The sequence below is a fragment of the Passer domesticus genome, chromosome 4 (genome assembly GCF_036417665.1).
Source record: "Passer domesticus isolate bPasDom1 chromosome 4, bPasDom1.hap1, whole genome shotgun sequence".
NCBI lineage: Eukaryota > Metazoa > Chordata > Aves > Passeriformes > Passeridae > Passer > Passer domesticus.
Genome location: NC_087477.1, coordinates 35,433,946 through 35,455,157, shown reverse-complemented (window position 1 = coordinate 35,455,157; position 21,212 = coordinate 35,433,946). Strand labels below are relative to the sequence as shown.

General features: G+C 38.2%; 1 long non-coding RNA gene across 3 annotated transcripts in view; it reads left to right on the top strand.

The window, feature by feature from the left end:
* Positions 1–21,212, top strand: part of LOC135298913 (uncharacterized) — a 79,259-nt gene that overhangs the window by 24,944 nt on the left and 33,103 nt on the right. For all 3 annotated transcript variants that reach the window (XR_010360968.1, XR_010360969.1, XR_010360970.1), the window contains 2 exons: positions 13,970–14,027; positions 16,302–16,360. This is a non-coding gene — a long non-coding RNA (uncharacterized LOC135298913). The remainder of the gene's footprint in view (positions 1–13,969; positions 14,028–16,301; positions 16,361–21,212) is intronic.

Here is a 21,212-nt window from a genome sequence, read left to right as displayed (position 1 = left end):
CCAGCTCTTTCGGGTACACACACCTTTCTGGTGTAATAGTTAAAACAAACTCCACACCTTGCCCTTCCTGAAGCAAACTTGTGTGGATGTGTGAACACATGGCATTAGTCTGTGTATGTTTGCTTTATGTCTTTGTTCAAAAGTAAGCGTGGGGATGAAATGGCAGATAGAAAATAGGCATATCAACCAGTGCAACCTGTGAGGAAAAAGCAGTTTCCTTGGAGGTGCAAGACAAGAAAACTAACATTAATGCTGTGAATGCTCCCAGGCAAAGTGACCATGATTTTTTTGTTTGTTTGCTTCTTTTATTGGACTGAAAGGGTTATTGACATACTGAATACGGAGAGATGTTTTCCTCAGCAACTATGCCTCCAGAAAAAGGTTTTGGTTTGTTCTCTTGCATGTTTTACTGTATAAAATCAAATATCACTGGTACAAAATAGACACCGAGCCTAGTGATCTCCACTGGGGATCCTGTTGGTGTTAGCAGCTGTGATAGTTCTGGAGGCAAAACCAAAAGCCCCATTGGAGGCTCAGCTCAGGTTGGTGAAATCCGATTGTCTGAGCCAAAGAGTTTGATCTGGGAAGTGCAATTTTCCATTTCTTTTAAACCTCATAGAACACAACCCTTGGTGCTCAAAATGGCCCAGTGTTGCCTACCAAGAACCATGACTGGGATTTAAGGGAAAGGAAATACAAGGCCTAATGCATTACTATTCCCATAGCATTGTAAGTCAGTATTTTATTGTAATTAAGGAAAACTGTCCTAAAGTAGCACAGTGACACAATCTGGGAGTCACTTTAGGAATACTTTAGGAATCCTAGAGTATTTGCATTTCAAGTTATGTATTTGGGTAAAGTGAAATATTAAATATTCATCCAAAAAGAGAGAGAATTTGGAATTATTTAAATAAGGGATTTATTACCTACTCTTAGTTTTTATTCATCTCAGCAACTGATTTAATAGGTCAGGCAGAATTCTCAAACTTTAAAGATTTAGTGAATTTATGGATTAAAATATTAAGCTAGAATGAAACAATCTACACACTCTGTAATTGCAAATTGTCTGAGGGCAGCCTTTTGCAAACAGATCAGAGGTCTCTTGTGCTGCTTCACTCCTCAGGTGAGAGGCTGTATTTTCAAAATTTATGACTTTGGATACACAGGATTGGTAGGGAGCCATTAGTAATAGTAAATAAAACCATCTTCTGTCTGCTAAGCTAGTTCTTCCAAACACAGTACCGATCAATATACTTTTAATTCCTAGGCTGGGGTATTGATTATATGATTATACTATCACAGCACTAAACTATGAAACTTCAGTAACTCACGCCACATCCGGAAGATGGATTATTTATCAATAAGAAGATTCCCTGGCATGTTGATTTGTCTTTCTGGTTTCCAGTGTGCTCAAAGACATTGAAAATTAAAATCTTGGTCTTTAAGAAAAACCATCACCAAACCCAACAACAACAGCAAATCAACACCCCAAAACCCCAAAAACCTGCCCAGGGTGTCCCAAGCTGCCACAACATGATGAGAGAAGAAACCCATTGATGGAGTGAAGTAAGAGTGTGGTTCAGGGTGATTTTTGAAAAAGATATGACAGCCTTCTGTAATGCTCTCAGGACAAATATTTGTCCTTTGTAACAACCTTTTGTTGTTGTAAGAATAAGTTGTAAAGAAAAAAGAGGAAAAAGAATTATTCTGGAAAACATTCTAGTTCAGCCACATTTTCATCACTAAAAAGGAAAGAGTACTTATGTGGTCCACCTAATTTGATCTGAATTAAACAAATCCAGTTTGCCACCACGGAAAACCAGTTCAAATACCTCAAGTTTAGGAAATTCATCTGAATGCAGGCATGAAACCAAGGCATCTTGTGCCTTTTTGTATGCTTGGGTGGATGACCATTATGTCACAAACCCTTCAAGAGTTCTATACCTTTCTTGACTAACAGGTAGAGGCTAGAGGGGAAGAATGGATATCCAAACACATCTAATATGTATCTTTATACTGATCCTTAAACCTTGCTCTAGTGTTTGGGAAACTTGACTAAATCAAGCAAATAGATGAACACAGAACCTCTTTCCTTCTAGTACATGCAAACTAAAAGCACCTGGGAAATACTAGACCTCTCTGGGAAATGCACTCTTCTCCGCTTCCTTTGGAAAATGCTTTCTGCTCTGCATAATCAAGAAGACATTAGGGCAGAAAGAAATAGTGGGATTAAGTTCACTGGTATCCAGTGGTATCAGATTTATTCTATCAGTCAATGAAGTCAGAGTTATCCTCTTTAAAATATCAAAGTACAGTTAGTCCTTTGTCATAGTCTCCCTTGTGTCAAAGCAAATCAAATGCTTTTGACAGGACAGAGGTCTAATTCCAAAATGTAAGCCTGTGCCAAGGAGTAAAACACCTAGTAAAATTGACATATTTATTTTGTGTTTAGTTGTTGCTCAATTGCCACTTTTTGAAATAGACAGCTCTAGCTGTTGAAAACCTTTACAATATAGATTAAATTGTATTAAGGAAAGGATATTTTGTATTTTCTCTTTTCCCCCGCCCTCCTTGCTATTAAGTATTCATTAAGTGTCATCCTTTACGCTTGCTGTTTTTGTTTGTCATAGACTCAGTGTGATTATTGACATTTTAGGGCTCTGAATCTCAAACCATGGCTTTTGTTACTTGTGTAGTGCAGTTAATATCTAGATGGGAGATTTTCAGTTCTGTTCTTGTTTTAACAGGGTTAGTCATGTATGCATGACTGAATCCATCTCCTATCAGGTTAAATGCAACTAATATCACATCAAGGAACTGATTAATGTCCCTAGTAGGGGGGAAAATGTAGAATTCAGCTCTTTAACGGAATAACACTGGAATAACTGAAATTCAAGATAATCTCTTTCATCAAGATACATTTGAACAGATCTTTTTTCTCCAAATCAGTGCATGAGTTCTTTGTAAGAGCTGCATATTTACTTGTCCCATTTAAAAAGACTAATTTTAACAATGTGTTTATTTATGCTTCACTGGCCTACTAAACATGATTATGCTGCAGTTCAGTGACTTTTAGATGTGCATTACTCTAAGACACTTAATGGTAGAATTTGTTCAGTGAACTCTCAGTCAGTTATAAAACTTGGATATATGTCCTAATAACAGCCCTAATATCTGCCCCACATCACACAGATCAAGGAAAGGTTTAACACTGCTACCTGGAAGGGGTATTATGTGTGCCCATGGTTCTGCATGTTCTGCAAGAATGATTGAAATTAATACATCTACAGGTAACGTCTGTGGCCCAATATATGATGGAATAGCCACTTTTTGTTTCTGATGATGCCCTAATCATTCTACATGCTCTGCTAGCTGCTAGTTCCTGTAGTCTATGAAGAGCTGTAAGGTGCACTGTTGTGTATGCCTTATATAGACCATATCTATATTTAACATCCTGTCTAAATTGCTCCTGGAAGCATCTCTGGGGCCATGTTAATACCTTCAACATCCCTGAAAGTGCTTAGGAGAGCACAAGTTACTAAAGAGAAAATCCATCCTTGGGGTAATTTTAGTTAATCATCTGTAGAGATGAGAAGGAGCCAGGCTTGGAAACGTCCTCTGTCACTTCCTATTGTTCTTAGCATAGACTTAATTTTTTAATGTTCTCATTGACCTGACAGAAAGATTGTGGAAATGTTCTGCCCCAAAAGAAGTCCAGTCTTCTCTACCAATTTATGTGTGAGTTCAGAGAGCAAGGGAAAGATAGTCCCTGTATTTTTCTCATTCTTCCTTACATTTTTTCATTACCTCACTTCATGGACTTATTTCCTGGACTGCTTTAATGTGTGTAACATATACAGTCTAATGTGAAATTTCACAGTTCAACTGCAGTTGCAAGAGTTAGCAATAACTTTTAGTATTCAAGATATAAAATAGGGTTTATTTTGTGACTAGCCCAAGCCATGCTGATAGTAGAACTTAGTATATTTACAATTAAGTAATACTGAGAAGTGGAATACTAAATAGCCAAGGTTTTGAATAGTCCTTTGGAATTTCTTCAAAGAGGGGAAGACTCCTTCTTCCTTGTAGAATATTAATTTTCAGCCTAATCTGTTCTTCCTCTTAAATTTTCTAATGGTGTTGTGCAGACCTGACATGTCAAGCCCTAAGAATTTAGCCTTGTTTTTCCACATCTTTGTTAACAACTCAGTTTCTATCTTGTGCTATACTGTCTTTTCTATTTTCTTCCCCATCTTGAAGAAGAAGATGAAGATATGATAGTGGGTTCCTTCCTTTTCGTTCTGAATTTATTTTTTCAGTCATCTTAAAGGATAGACAGTCTAAGAGTGAAACCAAAAATAAAAGGAAGGCAAAGTTTCTTTGAGCTATTTATCAATGTTAGTTGTTCATAATCATAACAAAGTAAAGCAGGCATTAAAACCTAAGTGAAAATCTATGAGTAAGTGTATAAAATCAAGAAGTAGTAAATATATTTAAGCATCAAAACCTTAAGCAACAAGCACAATTACTTGTCTATTATTTATTCACAAAGTGCATACCAGATAACTTCCCTTACAATTTTAAGGGGAAAAAAATCTATGAAAATGTTTTCTTTTCATAAATTTACAACTAGAGAAAGGGTCTAATAGTAATAATTTAAATATTTGCTTTCTGTAGTTTGTGTCAAAATTATTCTTGGTTTCTCCCCTGAACTTAAAATTAAAATATTTTTATGTCTTTTAGCTCACTCATTATCTCTATTTCTACCATTCCCTAAACCAACTCTTTCTTTTTTTCAAATTTAGAAAAAAAGAACTGTAGTTTTATGGATGTATAGATGTATTTACCCAGGTATCAGTCATGGGTGCCATTTTTATTCCTTGCTCATTGGCTCTTTTGTCTTTAATTTGGTACAGTTTCTTCCATGATTTTTACTAAAACTGGATTTTTGACATGATCACCAGGACCTTGGGAGTTCTCTCCCTTCTTGTTTCTGGAAGAGTTAGAGGGAGGAATAATAAATCAAATCTAGGGCTTAGAGTTCAGGAGCAAAGCTGTGCAGGGGCATAAGCCTGATCCCTGGTAACAGCTAGCAGGCCTGAAGGGCTGTGGAGCACTCAGGTACAGGCAGGTGGGTGGTGCCAGGCTCTTTCCAGAGGTATGTGTCTTTGCAGAGTAGTAAGTGAAGCCTCTGTCTTATTCCTGTCTCTCCTCTCTGCCCTCTACAGTAGTTAATTGCCCACTGCTCATAGATCTGGCACTGAAAGCTGACTCACTGCTTCAATATCAGGTTTATGTCTTGTTTGGTTTTCACAGGGGTGTGATAACCTGTGCAGAGGTTGTTTCCTTGGTGTTTGGATTTTTTTTTCTCTGACAATTAATAGAGGTCTGAAGGAACATGTTGCTGAATCTTGCATGACTTCTGCACATCAGGAAGCAAAATACAGTTGGAGACCCCATGATTGTGCTGGATGAAGCATGCAAGTAACCCCCTTGCAGGTTTCAGAATAGTTGTAAAAAAATACAGGCACATACTCCTCATCCATTTCCTTATCCACAGACCAACTCAGAAAACAGTCTCCTTCAGAGAGCAGCAACTGTTCTAGTCAAATCAAGAGATCACCTCTTGGGAATTTAGGATAAAAGATTCTCTCTGTTCAGATTCTTTGGCAACATGTGAACATAAACTTCCTCAATAAACAAATTAAAAGTTATTGGAATAAATGGCTTATAGTTGAGGTAACATTTCTTAAGATATTTAGAGGGGAAATGAAAGCATAAATTAGTCATATTGCCAGTAAAGTTATTCCCTGTCACAGCCTTTCCATTTCTCCTCTAAACCACTAATGAACACTCTAGCTGTAGAAAAAACACAAACATTGTGCTCCCTGGTTTGTGCTTTTGGCAGTTCATAATATGTCAGTGTCTGCACTGTCAAATTCTGCTTCAGATCAGTTGGCCACAGATCTGGCACTAAGACAAATATGTTTAAATTGCACACAGTCCAAAGAAGTGGAGAAGTCTCTTCAGGATTAGGTATGAATACAGCCCTTTCTTCTGTCAGGTGTTTTGAAATTAGAAGTTTTCACTAAAATTGCTGGTATAATCCCTGCTACAAATAGTCCCTGTTTCCTCTCTGTACTGGTAAGGTGCTACTCCCAGTGTATAAACAAACGGTGATTCATTAACACAATGACCCAGAACAACAGATGACCTTGCATATGAATAGGTTATTCTTCTGCTTCAGTTACGGCAATGAATCATTTCCCTCTTGTGCTCCTCCTTCCCTCTACTTGAATGCATTTCTTATTATTCAAAATTCTCATCTTGAAAGATGGGTTGTCCCTGGAGCTGGAGAGGGGAAAGGTCCTCACTCGCACAAAGTGCAGAGGAACACAACTCTGCTGAGTCATCAGGAAGCCTCCCGGTTTATCAGGCAGTTCTCTGGTTATCAGTGCCTATCTTTGCTGCTTTATGTTGGACCATACTTTCCTCTCAACTCTTTGTGTCCTCCTGACACAAGGTATGTTTCATGAGTGAAAGCATAAATTGTCCACCAAAATTCTTTTTTCTTCTGTGGAGAGCTCATTGACTTTTGGAGACTGAGTGAACGTACATTGAACATCAAGATTGTTTATTGGAAAATCCATTAGAATAAATGTCTTTTGTCAGTATTTAGAAAACAGTTAGCATGTTTCAGTTTTCTTATTCTCCACCCCACTTGAACACAGGGAAGCCTTGTTTTGAACTTGCTATCCCCACAAGCCCTTATGTTTCTTAAAATACCTCAATATGTAGTTTTCCTGAAGGGCTTCCAGAAAACGGTACTTAGTAGTATCTGGATAATTTTTCTGGAACTTTTTTGCTTAGGTAAATGTTAAAAACATAATCTCACGTTTATGCAGTAATTTGGCACCTGGCCATTTGTCCCTGTTGCATATCAGTGGTAAACAGCTGAGTTGGCTGACTTTTAAATACAAAAACATCCTGTTCTAGCTGAAGCTGTTAATTAAAAGACTACTGAAAAGTCTGTTGGTGAAAGTTGGCAATTGCAACAATCCTCTTCCTAGAAGTACAATGGCTGATTTTTACAATGGCTTGGTAGGGCCAAGCACTCCCTTTGGCAAGGGGATATAAGCAGTGTGCCACCCAGATAAGCAATTTCTGAAGCATGGGTTTACACACCTGGACTGTTTAAATAATGCTCAGGCTTGAGGTGAGAAGAGTGTAGAATCACTGACATTCTTCAAATGCTTAGGGACTTGCTGCAAAAGAAGGACAATATTTCAGAATCCATGATGGATAAGAAAAAAGTAACAGGCTTATGTTAAGTTTTAGCAAGTGGGGATAAGACATCAGGGAAAAAAAGCATCTTCCTAAAAATTTTCTTAAAGGATGAATTAATCATAGGAACCCAAGGGTACATCAAGTCCTTGGGACCTGATGAATTGCTAAGCCACTACCTGTCATACTAGAGAAGTTGTGTCAATCTGGTGAAGTTCCCACCAACTGGAAAAAGGGAAACAACCCCTGTTTTGAATAAGGCAAAAACAAAAGGCCTGGAGAACTACAGCCCTGTCTCACCTGGTGCCTAGAAAGATCAGGGAGCAAATCCTTCTGGAATCTGTGCCAAGACACATGGAAGATAAGGAGGTGGTTGGTGAAAGCCAACATGGTTTCATTAAGGGCAAATCAAAGTAGTACCTCAGAGGCAAAGATCTTTCCTTACTTTCCGTGTACAAGTCACAAGGTGCAATAGAAATGGACAGGAAAAAAGTTGCCATCTCTTCTTCTGCCAAGGAGTTCCTTCAAGTTCCCCACTGAGCCTCATTAGTATTTTTTCATTTCTGTCTATTTCACATTGATTATTCTGATACTGCAATTACAAGTCTGTAGACCCTGAGAAGAATGAAGTGCATCTGAAATTAAATACATGCCTGTCATATTTTAATTTTTGGTAATTAGAATTATAATGATTTGTTGTAACTGTGGGTATCTATCTATAAAAATTGTATTTACTGTCTATAACACAAAAATTAGAAGGAAAAATGTAGTTCTTGTCTACATTTCATAAATCAGACAAAGGTTATGGATTTATGTTGTACATATTGAAAACATTTTTTCCAGAGTACAAGGATATCATTCAAAGCAGTTTAAACATATGGCTACATAAATCTGTGAAATTCTTCTGAGTAAAGGTTAGATGAAACAATTTCTTCTTTTCAAATCTCATGTGCATTCCAAGAAAAATTTAAATCAATTACAGAATTAATCTGAAGAGAAGTATATTAAGAATCTGAGAAGAACAGACTAAACAAATGCTAATTTGACTGCCAGCATCAGGTTCAAATTCACTTTGCAATTTTTTTTGCCATCATTTAAAGGTTTCTATGGTCATGTGGAGAGCCTCTAGGCAGCTGCAGATCCTGCCATGTGTGACAAAGAGTTAGACCAGTGGGTGGACTCAGTCACAGGAATTTTTTTTCTGGTGATATATATAGTGTCCTAAAGCATCACAGCTTAGAGTCAATAGATTCTTAAAAGAGACAAATTTGAATGGGTTCAGGTAAACAGACAAGAAAGCAGACACTATGTCCAAACAACATCTCAGAATGATCAATAAAAGTCAACCTATGACCCTGCTTTTCATTTGTCTCTTTTTCTTATAACGAGAAATTAATGGAAGAAGTTACAGATGAGACTGAAAGTATTGTTACTCCTCTGTTTTTTCTGTAAGGTCATATGTATCTGAAGGAAGAATAAATTGATTTGAAGTTAAGTATGAGAAAAGTCCCGAAGATGAAGGTAGGAAAATCATTGAGGAATATAATGTGAAATTACGAAAAGAACACAGAAATGTCCTGAATTCTGCTTTGACTTGCCCCCCAGAAAAGCCAAATTGTTTAATGAAATATGCATGGCAGGTTTGCCCCTGGAAGTGAAGTTTATTTCAGTTCAAAAAAACATGTTTAAAATATTATTTATGCATTTAAAAAAATAGGAAATTGTTTTGTTTTTTTTTTTCTTCCTTTTTTCTTAAGCATTCATTTTGTTATATGTAGCAAAGGAGTACCTTCAAAAGAGAAATATGCTCTAACAAGTAGAGGGTCCATTTAAAAATCAACTTGAGTCATACTTTCAGTTTTAGTAGGGTCCTGATTTAAAGTAATTTGACACTTGCCATGTTTCTAGATCAAATATAAAAATGAAATGGTATGAGATGCAAAAGAGGATTGTCCAAATATGTGTCAGCCAGATCTGCTACATTTTGGAGATTTCACAGTGCTCACCCAACTCCTGCTTACAGATAAAGAACATTTGGCATGTGAATTCCTTAAAGTCAACTTGTTCAGTATTGAAATAATATTGGTAAAATAGTGGTTTTCAAATGTTTTGCACTTTCTCCAACTTCTATGACCCACTCCATCAGTTAACAAAGACATGTTTTTATCCCTTTTGTACTTACACTTTCATTGGTCTTTCTTGTAGATTAAATATTCACCAAGAAACCTGACTCCCATCAGATGAGGGGTTCATTACTTGCAGGCTAGAAAAGTGGGCAAACAGTAGTGAGCAGAGTAGGCAAACTCCAAGTGCTGATCATGGTACAGAGTAGACTGAAAAAGTTCAGGATGTGCTGATTAGGTAGATGACAAGTGGAGAGGTTCCTGGATTAGAAAAAGAGCATGGCTAAGCAATGGACTGCAGATCTGTCTTCTTACCTTTCTCCCATGATGGAATGCAAGACACTACAGCTCAGTGGAGGTTCATATGGAATATTTAGCAATAGAGAGTGTTTCTGCCTCTATCAAAACTCTAGGAATTGAATGCCTGAAGATTATTCTGTATACCAAGTGTTAATGTAAGAACATGAAATGCATGGGGGGAAAAAAGCACATTATTGTGACAAAAGAATTGAAAAAATCTGAAGTAGGTAAATATAGAATCAGTGCTGCAGCGGAATAATAGGTGACATTTTAGGATGATGAACAGCTACTTGGGCTGCTGCTTAAGTTCAGAAAAATGAGAAGGAACTTGCACTGTGTTTGTCACATCCAAGAGGAGATCAAAGTATATGCTTGGATGTAATCCAATCAGCAATAAAATCATTACAGTTCTTTTTCTTGCAAATCCAGTCATGATGTCGATCATACAGATTAACACTCCTACGACAGCAGATGACAAAGATGCAGTTGATGAATTCTATCAACAGCTTGAAGAGACATTAATTTAAAATGAAGCAAATCTATCACCCTTGCAACTGGGGACCTAACTGTGGAAGTTTGGCTGTCAGATGTTTGGCTTGCCAAAAGAACTAATGGGAAATGACTACTCATCTGTGTTTGCTGAATGAAAGGGGCATCTGGTTGAACTTTCTTGCCTGCATGTTTATTCCTTCTTCATTTAGCACCTAAGCTGAACGTCCAAGATATTTGTATAGATGGCTATGGCACAATGAATAAGAGCCAAGCAATGCTGAAGGATCAATATGCAACAAAGAAGACCCTGAGTCAGAAGAGCAGGTTTTGGCTTCTAGAATGTCAAAATATGGATTTTCAGCAGCCCATTGCTTCTTGCCCAGACACAGAAAAATCTATGTTATGTCTGTCCAAAAGAGGTTGGTTGCATTGGCATGAAGGAGCAGTCAGTTAACCCAAATGGGCTATGAAATAAAACTGCCAAGTACAAGCTACTAGTAAACACACCCTGGTAAGTCAGGGCTGTGCTTTGAACATCTGTGAACAGCAGCAAGCAGCCATTTCATGGGACAGCATATGAACAGTAACATATGCTGCCCAGACTTTTTCAAAGTGTATAGAGGATTTTCTCTGAGAGAAGCTCTGAAAGAATTTGCAAACTAAAAATGAACGTCAGTCCCACTCCCTGCCACCCCCCCACCCGCCCCCATCCCACCCCAGGAAACAAGTCAGATGCACTGATGAGATAACAGAGCAAGCTCCAGTCCTAGGTAATCAGCAGCAAATGCTGGAGTTAGTGAAACCCACGAGTGGAAACCATATTAAGGGCATTAATGTGGGAAAGAATGAAATATCTCTATACTGACCAGAGAGAGGGTGCAAGCACACCTTACCCAGTGATTACCTGCAGAAGAAACAGATTAGGTTCAGTTATCTGGAAACGCTTACATTCAACCACAAAGGTGTTCAAAAGGAAGTGGAGGCAGAATTCCAATTCAGTTCTATCTTCTCACAGCAATCTTAGAAACATTTATTAAGGTACAAGGTTCAACTGGTGAAAATAGGAATGGCTGAGGAAGCTGAGATCATTTAGTCTGGAGAAGGCTCAGGGGGATCTCATTGCTCTTTACAACAACCTGAAAGGAGGTTGTGGCCAGGTAGGGTCAGTCTCTTCTGCTGTGTCTCAAGTGAAAGGATGGGAGGAAACAGTCTTATTGTGCCAGAGGAGATTCAGATTAGATCATAGAAATTTTTTTCACTGAAAAAGCGGTCAGGCATTGGAATAGGTTTCCCAAGGAGGTGGTGGAGTCGCCATCCTTGAAATTGTTAAGAGATGTGTGGATGTGGCACTTAGGGATATAGGTTAGGGTTGATTGTATGGGTGCTGGGCTGATGGTTGGGCAAATGATCTTGAAGCTCTCTTCCAAAAAAGCTTATTTTTATGTCCAATAGAAGTGAAGGAAAGAAAGCAGATAAAAGCTTATTCTTCACCTAATTTTCTTCCCATTGTACATGGATCAATAACTGTGTTCCAGGTCTATTTTCTAAAACATCAGCTAAAGCACTGCCACAAGCAGTGTCTGCACATAATTTATATAGAATTTCTTCCAAATTACTTAAGCTGGTACTAGAAGGAAGCATTAATGTCATCAGGTGCAGTATCCACCTTTTGGCAACTGTCCTCCCTGAGAAGATCAGGTTAGTTATGTGCTACACGACTCTAATGGAGTAGTACTAGGAGGCAAACAGTAGTTAGCCTTAACATGGATAAATAATATGCACTTTTAGATCTCTGAAATCCAGTTATTCTGTTCTTTTTACCTCACTGCTTTCACAGCCTTTTTTTATTGTCCACTTGTATTTTTCTGAGCCATGCCTCCAGTAATTTTAAAACGTCCAAACAATCCAACCAACTAGTTAAAAAAAAAAAAAACAACCTAGTTTTGCTTTTGGTGGAAAACCTAGGATTGAAATATAGCACATCTCTGTGCTCTGCTGCTCTTATATCCAAACTTTGAGCTATAGTCAATAGTCTTGTATGCAACTTCGAGCTACAGTTTATTATGCTCATTACATTTCTTTTTGTGTCTACTGCCATGCATTTCATTTTCTACAGGCTTAAATACTATACATAAGTTCACAAAGATATCTGAACTCACAGATTCAACAGGATAAACTGACTCTTGTGGTGCTTTTTTCCCTGCTCACCCTGTCCCTCAAAGTAAAACCCCCAAACCATCTATTCTACTTCTGAGTCCTGCAGTACCTTCATTTCTTTTATGCATTTAATTTTGCTCTTTCTCTTATTTTGATGAAAAGAGAGATCAAATTAAACTGAGCAGTATGTAGTCAAGGCAGTGTTGGACTTGGTTCTACGTGTTTCAGTTGCAGCTGCTCCCATATTCACAGAATTTTTACACAGAATAGTTGGAAGGGACCCACAAGGATCATCAAATCCAACTCTTGAGTGAATGGCCCCTATGGGGATAGAACCCATCACCTTGACAATATTAGCACCCTGCTCTAACCAACTGAGCCCATCTCAGGGCTGATGTTCATTGCTTTTAGTTAGATTTAGATAATTACTTTTTTTTAAATCAAACTGGTTTCATGCTGTGGGAAAGAAATCTGGAGATGGGAATTCTCCTTTCCAGTCCTTATTTTCTACATCCTAAATTGCAGGTTTCATGCACATATTTACAGAATTAGCTGGAGAAGGTTTCATGGTCTCCAGAATGTAATGCAGGATATCAATTCTCTGCTCTTCCTCTTCCATTTATGGTTTTTTAGTCTTTGAAATATAATGCAGCAACCATGTTGATGCTGTTCAGACTCCTCTCTTGTGTATTTTATAGGTTAAAAAAATGCTACCAACAACTGCTTTTTCTGGATTAATTCTTGAAAAATTCAAACAGCATAACACCACAAAAGGGAAAAAAAGACAATGTTTGATGAGCAGATCAAATGCACAAAATGATAACTTGGGATTTTTCCAAAGGACATTTTCCTTTATCCAGACATGCTTTTTCTCCTTGTTGCTGTCATGATTGATTAGTGAAGCACCAAACAATCCATGTAATTATTCACCAACTGCAGACCATCTGGAGTTAGGAATTTGCAGTCTCTTTCTAGAAATGTATCTGCACTGGGTTTGCTGCACGCTTTTGAGCCTCTTTTGAGCCTAGTACTTAATCACTACATGTGGGAGGTGTTAACTAGGGAATTGCCATTCCAGTCTAACTACATTATCATTTATATTGTGCTGTAAATGTCTGTAATATTTAAGATGCTGTTCAAAGGGTTAGAAGTGCAACACATATAACAGCTTATACCCCAAAGAGCATGGAGTTGAAGTGCACAAGTAGATCCCATAAAATAAAAGGCAAATGATGAGGGAACAGTGGCTGCAAGAGAGGTAAAGGAACAGATGTCAGAAATTTTTTTGGAGGAGGAGGTGGGTGAGGAGGAGGGAAGCTGTTCCCATGTGAAAGATGATCTAAAATGGGGAGTGGGCGAAGGAAATGATCTGGAGTTTCTTACAAGTATGTCTACTGTCCTATCGAGAAGTGTTTGCGCTTTTGAAAGGATAGCTAAATTTGACAGGAAAAAAACCCTTTTAAACATACTAGCGTAAAAAGAAATGTAAATCTGTTGCCTATTGCATGGTTTAGACATCCTATGCATTACAAAAGTAGCTAGCATCAAAATAATGCATGTCTCACAACCAGAAACTTGCAAACTCAACATGAACTGTCTCTCTCATCCTTCAGAGACCAGGCAAAACAACAGAGCCTTAAGACCTGAAGGGTCAACAGCTTGGATAGCAAGGTAAATATTCTGGCTTTGCTGAGATGAGGCAGGAAGGAGGGAAGCCAGTTCCTTTGGTGGGAATAGCACAGTGGGCCCCAGACTCTGGTCATTTACAGTTAAACCAGGGACTGCCCACGTTTTTCACTGTGGTGCTTCACATATTCCCAGTCGTGCCTGGGAATGACACACCTTAGCAATATGGTCTGTTTGGCTGAGACTTTAGAAACAGCGCTATCATTATTGTTGAAGCTAAAAATGCATGTTCAGAAGGAATCATTAAATGTGAAAAGACATCTATGTCTGGGATAATGCCTCCTGTCTGAGGAAACATCCACCCTGCTACATGCTTCTCCAGAGCTGGTTTCTGCAGCTTTTATGATACATATAGTGAGGCTATTGTCTGTGTGGTCTGCCATATTTTGTCAGTATTTTGGTACAATATCTGTTCCTCCTTCCAAGACACAGCAAGAACTTTATTTTACAAAGAGAGGATATGGATAGATTTGTTGCATCTGCAGTTTGCCTCCAAAGGCATGCCACAATGCAAACATATGGGCTGCATCTCTTTATGCTAATAAATGTTATAAAGCCATGGCCTGGGCTCTGGCAGATCTTATAACTATATAACTAGGTCTCGGTGTAATCTGTCCTTGCTACTTATAGAAAATAGACCTTGTTCTAGTGCTGAGTCATGCTGTGTCATTGTCTGGGGGAGCACTAATTCCTATGGACCAAATTCAAACCAGTCAGCATATGTAACAATTCAACAATATAAATAGTAATATAAACACTTGGTCCACTGATACAGGCATATATATATATATATATATATATATATATATATATATATAACAATAGCATATATCTAATTCCGAATAATTTTTAGGCAGCATATAATGACCATGCAAAGGCAGCATATAATGACTCCCTAACAGCCCTGGCTTTTTCCTGGTTTCTTGCAAACCATACCTGAGGAATAGGAGTCACCAAGTAGGCTGGAATACTCCACCTCCTATTGGGGTGTCAGGTACTACCCATATTTTGTCCCACTGATTGTGTCTGGTTCTCTCATTCATTCACTGTGATATGCTTTAATCTTATACTTAAATAATTTGCCAATACTTCCCCGCTCAGAGCATCTGGAATTTCTTCTCAACAATTTCCATCCTATATCAAATTAATTAAAAATAGTCATTAATATTAGTCTAAGATCCCTGTGGAATCAGTCTTGATGCTGGGCCACAGTTAATGAGCAGATTTTTCTAACTAGTTGCATATGGTAAATGAAGGGGCAGGAAAATTAGGTGAGGAATGATTCTTTCTACCAATCCTGTAATTAAGAAAAGGTGAGAACCAGTAAATATCACCAAAGTTGTCATATAAGCCTTAGCAATGTTTTACATTCTATCACACTTATTCTGTCTCTCTGAGAAGGCAGCTGCTAGACTTAACTACAGTAAGATAATGTCAGAAAACAGAAGCAAAATATTTTGATCTGGGGACTGCAGAGTTGTGGGTGGTGTTAACTGTGGCCTCCATGTAGATCAGAGACAAACCAGGAAGAACTTCTAGAAGAGTGAGAAGCTAAACTATGCTGTTACCAAATTAATGTGCTACTCTTGCTTAAGTCAATGGAAGGTTCATCATAGTCTCCAGTGGAGTCAGGATTTCCTCCCCAGTGCTTAAAACTCTACCAGGTTAACAGAAAAAGACACAAAAAAATTACTTACTGTTCATTTTTGGAGACTATATATATATATCTGTATAGTTGGTGAACTCCACTTAGCCATATCCCAGCTCCCTGTTGGGGAAGACTCAACATGCTTTAAGTTTTCCACTCCTTGGTGCCTTGATTTCTACTAGGTGGGAATCTTGGCATATGTAATGGATAGAAATCCTGGTCTGTCTGAGCTTGCCTCTAGTCTGGATGATCACAGGATACCTGAGAACATCATGGCACATATCCAGACATCACTTCAGATGCAGCCCAAGAAAGTCTCTGTCTTCAGAACAAAAGAGATGGGTACCAACAGATGGATAAGTCTATTTATTTTCAGAGTTCAGTCATTTTTACCTGGAGATACTGCTGTTTCATTAAATAATACTCATTGTCTTGGATGTCACAAGATTGTATTCACGCAACACAGTAGGAAAGTGCTTTAACCAGGCTGAAGGGTGAACAGTAGAAAGATCTGCATTAGGAGGACAGTCGGAATCATTTGGTATTACTTCGTCTGGTTCAGCCTATTCTTCCTGTGTAATTCATGTTACTTTTTTGTTAAATTAACACAGGTCTAGCATGAAAAGAAAAGAGGAGAAATAGAAGGAGAAACATTGCATTGGCTTGTCAGGTAAGAGAAGTCCCACCTCTGTTACACCTCCAGGATATTTTGTCCCTAATACATATAAAAGTCCCATATGCCAAGGAAATAGACCAGTGCAGGGGCCCTGTCTGCACTGTGTATCTGCAAAATTGTAAAAAAAGGGATTTTATAAGCAGGTCTACCAAAACATATGTTTTAGAGGAAAACTTCACCACAAGCAAGTTGAAGAGTGAGGTGAAAATGCCTTCATGTTTTCCAGAAGCACCCTTCTAGAAGCACAGCCTTTAAAGCAAATCCTGTAACTTGGTGTTACTCATTCCTAAAGGAGAATTTTTCTTCACTCAGGAGTGTCTTCAGGAAGAAGGGAGAGTTTCTGATCTGGCTTGTAGTCAGTAATAATGTGCAGTTCTGAATTGCACCTGTTGTGTACCCAGTGAGTGACATAGTCACTTTGTCACCTTGGCAAGCTGCAATAAAGCTGCATGGCCACTGACATTTTGTCTGTCCAGTCTCTTGGAGGTGACCATAGTTTTCTGTGCCATGCTGCTCCAGACACATCAGAGACAATTTAATGAGTAAGGGACAGGGAAGGTAAGCAAAGATTTTTTAAATTGGGATGTTTTCCTGCTTCCATCTAAACTAAGACTAGCTATCAAATTAATTCATAAACATCATCAGCCACTGACAGTTATTTGCTGCTTCCAGATTAAACAGAATTCAGACCAGTGATCAAGAGGCGAAGGGTCTCTCACTCATTAACAACCCTGTGAGCCATCAGTTTCCCAAGAGCACCAGATTTTATAGGAATGTCAAGAAGTACGCAGTAGTCATGGTGTAGTGTGTGCTTGAAATATTAATGAACTTTCTAGCTTAAACATACTTGACTTACTGTAATTAGACAGCAGAAGGCTTCTTGAAGATGCATTCCTAAAGCAAGTTAAATACTGTTTCTGTTGCATGTCATTCTTCAAAGACAGCATCTGAAATAGGTGTCTGAAGTGTAGCATTTGAACAGTGTTTCATTTACCCCAGATTTTACTGTAGCAGCCTTCCCTGAATTTAATAAGGCTGCATTAGAATGAGCAGTGCCCAGAGTAACCTGAGTCAATGAAAAGCAATTTAATTCACTGTATGGAGAGGCACATGGTGTCTCTCTCTCCCCCTGCCCCCAAAGCAGATTAAATGAAAAGCTTTCTTATGCATTGAATGAATGCTTTCAGGATTGTGTATCACACTCTGATCTCTATAAAATCTTGTGTAAATGTGTATATTTAGGTTACAGTGCAATTGTTCGAAGATAGAAAGGTGAGTTGAACATAAACGAATACACTGCTCTAACCATAAAGAAATGCAACTATTTAATTCACTGACATTGGATAAAAACAAAAGGAACAAAATAGCTGAAGCACAAGTAGTATAAACAGAATGGCTGTGATAATCTGTGTGTATGTGCTTTTATTCTTTGCAGTTCAGTAACACCTTCAATGCCACTCAATGCATACAGGGCATGCACGAGGAAATCACGCCACTATTACACCGAGCTGGCCTCTTTGGTGACATGGCACACTGAAATATCTTGGGCTAGTGTAAATACATGAGGCATATTATTTAACATGACAGTAATACTGTCTATGCCAACTGTACATTAATTGAGGCCATGTAGAGTGAGTCTGTACCTCACCATTCAGACACAGCATGAGTTGGTGCTCTTAGCAGAGTCACCAACAGACACCATCCTTCACTGCAGGTACAGAAGCCGTGCGTTTGTAACAGTGTTTTCATCTTCTTTGAGCTACAAATACTCAGAAATTGCATTAGGTTGTAAGCTGTGCTTCTATTTTATGTTAGTATTTTATCTCATTTTTCCTGTCTATTTCATATATTCTGGTTTTCATGTTAAGGTTTCTGCTAGCAGTTTGTATCTTCTAGAGGTGTAGATATTACATTCAAATGCCTGAGTATGGTGGTCAGCATTTGTTAGCATCTGATTTGTTAACATTTAACAGCAAAACTGAAGTACACAGGATGCAGCATTAAGTGCTTTAGTTCTTCTGGCCTAGGGCATCTGTACTTCATCTTTTGCTACCAAGGCAGCAGTTTAGCTTCAGGCTAAACTGATGAAGTTACTGTACATGCTAATAGGAGATCAAGCTTCTTCAGAAAATCAAACTATGTCACCATGTGATTAGTTTTAAGAATGAATTAATACAAGAATTGCAAAGCTAAACATAATCTCTGTAACACTAAATTTACTTCTGTCCCTAAGTTCATATTTGAGAGACAAATTAAAAACCAACAAGCTTAACTTTTCTAGCAGTAGAAAAAAAAGGTGGGAGGAAAGTGAGATTTTTTCAAACAGACGTCCATACTTTTCTTATAAGTAGGTTTAGAGGGACAATATATCACATCTGTATTCAGTGCTTGTTCATCAGAAACTACCTCACAATTCAGAGTCCATAATTCCAGGTATTCTTAACGTCTGTACATACTATAAGCAAGTAATGGTTTAATGATACCTTCTGCTGATTGAAATTGTTATGGATCAAGTTTGATCAGCCATTTTGGAAGATATACAAGTTTTGTGCATCAGATATGGCTGCCCTGATTCTCCAATCTGCTGTGAAACTCATGGATAGAAAATGGAAACAAGATTTGCTATGTGCTGGGAATAGATAAATGATTTAAATAAGAAATAATGGTCTGTAATATTGCACTGTGTATGTGCATGAAAAAGATAGCAGTACTTATCTGTGGAAAGAACTCCCAGCAGCTATTTACTGATTAAATTGGTTTGTGAGTCAGTCAGAACTTTTATTGCTAGCGTGCTATACAGCTACAGTGCTGGCAAATCTCTATAATTTTTTGTTTGTTTGTTTTGTTTGTGAAGATGAGCTTCCAAACCAGTCCTGTGTGTGCTGTGCAGGACTTGAGCAATGTTTGGGCAGTGTGTGGGCAGCCCTTAGGGGAGGCTGAGTACTGGGCAGGGCACAAGAGTGTTGGTGTTCTGTAGTGGTGGTTGTGTGGGGCTGGTTGCTGTGGGATGTGGAAGGAGTCACATCCTTTTGCAACAACAAAACTGCAGGCAGTGTGCTGGCGGGGACCCTGAGTTCCTGCTTCCTTTTGCATACTTCTGCTTGCATATTCCATTGGAAAAGGATCTTTGTGACTTACATTTTTCATATGTTGTTTCAGGTAGACCTAAAGCAAAGACAGCAGGAAGAACACTGTAGTATTTATGTGCATACACACACATATAGATAGTATTTTCTTTTAGACACTGTATTGAGCTGCTATTATCTAGAACTAGAATTCAGTTTAATAGCTCCCATCCTCTCTTACTTAGCCTCATGTCTTCTGTGATGAAAGAGCAAATTCTTTCAGAGACAAGAAGCATTCCCATCCATAAAACAACTGAGACAACTTTCAGCAGACCCAACTCTTATCCTGGCTTTCTAGCCACCTGAAAAAAAATAAAACAGAAAGACAACTCAGTGCCATCCCCATCATTTCTTTTGTACCTTTTCGCTCTATCCAGTTTTATATAAGAGACTTAAGTAGGACTTTGTAGGAAAGGGTAGACAAATATAATGAAACATAATAGCACAGAGACAATGGGGACAGATGATGGAGAGTGTGGGCTGAATGTTCATTCTCCCTTTTGTCGTTGTGATAAAATCTTTAACAGTACCCAAATACTAAGAAAGTTCCCAAATACTAAGAAAAGAAAATACTAAGAAAGTTGAACAGCAAAAGAGGCAGTCAACTTTTGAAAACAAACTTGAAATTTATAATTATATTGAACCAGCATCTTAATGTACATGTGCACCCTGGAAGAACTGCCAGATTAGTTTTGGAATAATCATCCCTCACAGCCTGGTCTCTACAGAAGGATTTAAACCCTGAATAATTCACCTCTCCTCCACATCAGAATCTGTACTAATGTTTTCATTATGATATTTACATGAGAACATATATGAGCAGATCTACTGCTCTCATCACCTGAGATTTCCCATGCAGAACCTTCTTCAATCAACTCAGCTTCCAAAAATATTTTGCAATGCAGTATCAGACTATCCTTATCTGACTTGTACTCCCTTCTGGTCAAACAACAGTTCTAGGAGAGATATTGATTGAAGATTCTTTGCACAAGATACTCTCTCCTTTCTGTTACACACAACTCTGTGGACCACACTATGCAAAGGTTTTTATTTTGCTTTAGGCTGTCCTTCCAGCCTCTGCTTCTTGGAATGGAGTTTAAGCCTCACCTTTCATAAGTACTCCATGAAGTCCCAGACACTCTTAGTGTACTGTGATAAACAGAAAGTCTCCCACTTGCCCAGAAATGAATTCAAGATTTTTAGGTTTGATTCTTCTAAAAATTTTCATAGTCACTGAGTCCTATGCCATTTTAACAGGAAGCCAGAGTATAGTTTGTGATGCTCCTTAGCCCTTGACAAAACCTGACTACAGCAGAGATCATCAAACAGTTGCCTTTGTTTTCTACTGGTTTACCCCACAGTAACTAGATTAGAGGAATTTGTCTCCCTTGTTAGATCCATCTCTGTAGCAAAATCTCTTCTTGCAGATACAACCCCTCTGAGGATCTTAAGCAATGATTCAATTAACCTTCCTCTGAAACATTTGTTGGTAGCATTTGCAATTAACCTACCACATCTAAATTAGGATTTCTCTTCATCCTATTATACTTTTGACTTCTAATGAGTCAAAAGTTCCTCTCTTAAGATAACTTAATGGATTCTATGGTTCTAATAAAACACTAGAGTATCTATTTTTCCTCTTTGGAGTAAACACATATTTCACCTAGCTCTTAGCACAAATCCTTTGCTAAAGAAGGTAATGCTTTAAATCCAGTAGAAAA